We start from the raw sequence: 3857 nt of genomic DNA on the forward strand, positions 1-3857 counted from the left end.
GGCATTCAACTGTGTGGATCATAACAAATTATGGATAACATTGCGAAGAATGGGAATTCCAGAACACTTAATTGTGCTCATGAGGAACCTGTACACAGACCAAGAGGCAGTCGTTGGAACAGAACAAGGGGATACTGCGTGGTTTAAAACCAGGAAAGGTATGCAGTGCCTCAGGGTTGTATCCTTTCACCATACTTATTCAATCTGTATGCTGAGCAAATAATCCAAGAAGCTGGACTATACGAAGAACACAGCAACAGCTTTGGAGGAAGACTCGTTAATAACCTGAGCTATGCAGATGACACAACCTTGCTTACTGAAAGTGAAGAGGACTTGACGCACTTACTGATGAAGATCAAAAACTACAGCCTTCAGTATGGATTACACCTCCACATAAAGAAAACAAAACTCCTCACAACTGGACCAATAAGCAACATCATGAGAAACAGAGAAAAGATTGAAATTGCCAAGGATTTAATTTTACTTGGATTCACAATCAATGCCCATGGGAGGAGCAGTCAAGAAATCAAACAAGGTGTTGCAATGGACAAATCTGCTGCAAAAGACCTTTTTAAAGTGTTAAAAAGCAAAGATGTCACTTTAAGGACTAAGGTGTGCCTGACTCAAGCCATGGTATTTTCAATCACCTCACATGCATGTGAAAGCTGGACAATAAATAAGGAAGATCGAAGAAGAATTGATGCCTTTGAATTATGGTGTTGGCAAAGAACGTTGAATATACATACCATGGACTGTCAGAAGAACAACAAGCCTGTCTTAGAAGAAGTACAGCCAGAGTGCCCCTAGGAAGTGAGGATGACGAGATTTCGTCTCATGTACTTTGGACATGTTATCAGGAGAGGCCAGTCCCTGGAGAAGGACGTCATGCTCGGTAAAGTAGAGGGTTAGCGAAAAAGAGGAAGACCCTTGATAAGATGGACTGACACAGTGACTGCAATAAGGGGCACAAACATAGCAATGATTGTGAAGATGGCGCAGGACCGTGCGGTGTTTCGTTCTGTTGTACGTAGGGTCGCTATGAGTTGGAAATGACTCGACAGCACCTAACAGCAACAACATGCCCATCCAATCCTGCTCCCTGACATAACTAATATTCAGTCTGTTGTACATCCTCACCTTTGTTTGCTTATACGAACACATACAATCATATATACCAGGGGCCAAGCTTTTTCTTTAAAGGGCCGGATAGTAAATGTTTTAGTCTTTGCTGGTCATGCAATCTCTGTTGCAATTTCTCAGTTCTGTCCTTGTAGTGAGAATGCAGTCATAGGCGTGTCAATGAACAGGCATGGGTGTGTTCCCGCAAAACTTATTTATAAAAATAGGCAACGAGCCGGATGTGGCTCCTGTGTCATAGTTTTCCACTCTCTAATACATATATATGGAAACCCTGGTGGTGTAGTGGTTAAGAGCTACGGCTGCTAACCAAAAGGTTGGCAGTTTGAATCCACCAGGCGCTCCTTGGAAACTATATGGGGCATTTCTACTTTGACCTATAGGGTTGCTATGAGTCAAAATCGACTCAACAGCAACAGGTTTGGTTCTTTTGGTTTAATATACATGTATACACACACTATTTCATCTTTTCATTTGCTTTTAAATAACATAGCATCATGCATATAAAGTATTTGCAATTTGCTTTATTATATACTATATTAATTTCCAGTAAGTTAATAGATTCAAATAGAGTTATTTTTTCTCTCATTTTTTCATCCATATGTACATAATATACACATACTGTGATTTTATATAAAGGGGATGTGTACATATATTTTTTGGGGGTGAACTTAAAAAATTTTTTCCTTGCCTCTTGCATGCCATAAGTCTTGTTAAAACTCTCATGGGCATTATTTTCTGCAATGCTCATCTATCCATATATGAAACATACACACACACATATATTTTTTGCTTTATTAAAATATGACCATATGATACACCCTTCTCTGAAACTTAATCTTCTGGCTCAATACCTTTTTTCCAAGATACTCTTAGAAATCTTTTCAAGTCAGCTGGCAGAGCACTAATCCATCCCTTTTAATAGATATACCTTTGAACCACAAAGTATAGTGTAACAAATATTATTAGCCATTCACTATTTCTAGCTTTTTACTGCTACGAACAATGCTCCCGTGTATGGTCCTTGTATTTATAGACTTGCATACTGGTGCTTTTATATCCATGGGATAGATCCCAGAAACGGGCTTTCTGGTTTGAACCATGTATGTAATTTGTTTTTCATGGATGTTATTAGAAGTGCATTTCTGCTTCAAATATATGAGATTGCCTTTTTCTGTACATCCCTACAAGCAATTGGTATTATCACTTTCAATGATTTTCCTTGTCATCTGTTGGGTAATGTAGTATCACTTTTGTTACTTTAACTTGTACTTCTGAATACTCATGAGCTGAAGCATCCTTTCGTGTTTGCTGATCGTTTGGGTTTGCTCTTTTTGAATTGTTCACCCATCTTTTGAAATTATAACTTTTTATTGACAATAAGCTTGAATCCTATTATCTCCAGTTATCCTGATCCTTCATCTCCATTGCTCTTTACCTCCGGATAATGGTAAAAAACCCTATTCTTATTTTCTCTTTTGCTCTTGCTGTCTGCTATCCTGTTGAATACACCCAGATGACACTCACCAAGGCACACCTGCTTCAATGGCCTGACTTCTCTGTAGTATTTTTCTTTTTACGTAGCAATTTTCAGTTCTCAGAGCAAGTTTTAAAAATGTACCGGCTGAGGTTTAATTTAATGGAAACGTAGTAGGGTCATCGGTAGTAACTGTAGTTTGATGAGTAGTACTTATTATTGGGCTTTTACTCCTTAACAGACACTGTGCTAAGCACTTTATATACACTGTCTTATTTAATCATCGCAATAGTCCTATGAAGTAGGTGCTGTTATCACCTACTTTATAATGATGGGGGATTGAGGTTGCAAGAGGGTAAGTGACTTGCCCAGAATCACCCTTTAGTCTGGTTTACTCCAAAATCTCAGCTCTTAACCACTATGTTATCCACCAAATTTATGAAATTCAATAGACTGAAAGCACGAATATATTCTATTTTTTTGTATCTTGGGTAATGTCCCTGATTAGCCCAGATACTCTATTTAAAGGTAAAATTCTTAGCATTCCAGGTCGTAAAGGTTGGACTCTTAAGCCAATTGCTCAATTCCAAAATCTAATAGTAACTGTTATGGAGTAACATCTTATGGTTGAAAAGAAAACAAACCAAAAAAATCACTAGATTTAAAATGAGAAGACCCGAATTTCGGTCCTGGATAAATGAGCTATTAGTCCTGCGACCTTGGGCAGTTCACTTCCCTTAGTCATGTTTTCTTCATCTCTACAATAGGCCTAGTACTTTGTTGCTGTAGCAACTTCACTAGGTTTTTGTAAGGCCTCAACAAAATGAACTACAAGGAAGCACTTTTTTTGGGTTGTATTTGCTTTCTCCCTTTTTTGGAGACCTAACAATTGTTTATATTTTGCACTATTTGCATTATGTTATTTCCGACTCTTTTGAATAAATAACAGACATGACTACAGTTTCATCTTAAATCCTTCAGAATGCATCTTTAAAACATATGGAAAGTTGGAAGCGCCTTTTAAAGGATGTTTTAAAAATGAAAGTGTTATTACACTTACTAGTACTACTTCTACTACTACTACATATAACCCATTTTGAGGAATCACTTAACTTCCTTGCACTGCTGAATTCTACCTATATCATAAAGGCACCATGAAGAGTAATATTATTCTTAGGCTGTTGAAGAGCATCAGGAAAAAAAAACAAAAAAAACCAAAAAAAAAAAAAAAAAAAAAAAAAAA

Source organism: Trichechus manatus, unplaced genomic scaffold (genome assembly GCF_000243295.1).
Source record: "Trichechus manatus latirostris isolate Lorelei unplaced genomic scaffold, TriManLat1.0 scaffold00020, whole genome shotgun sequence".
Classification (NCBI taxonomy): domain Eukaryota; kingdom Metazoa; phylum Chordata; class Mammalia; order Sirenia; family Trichechidae; genus Trichechus; species Trichechus manatus.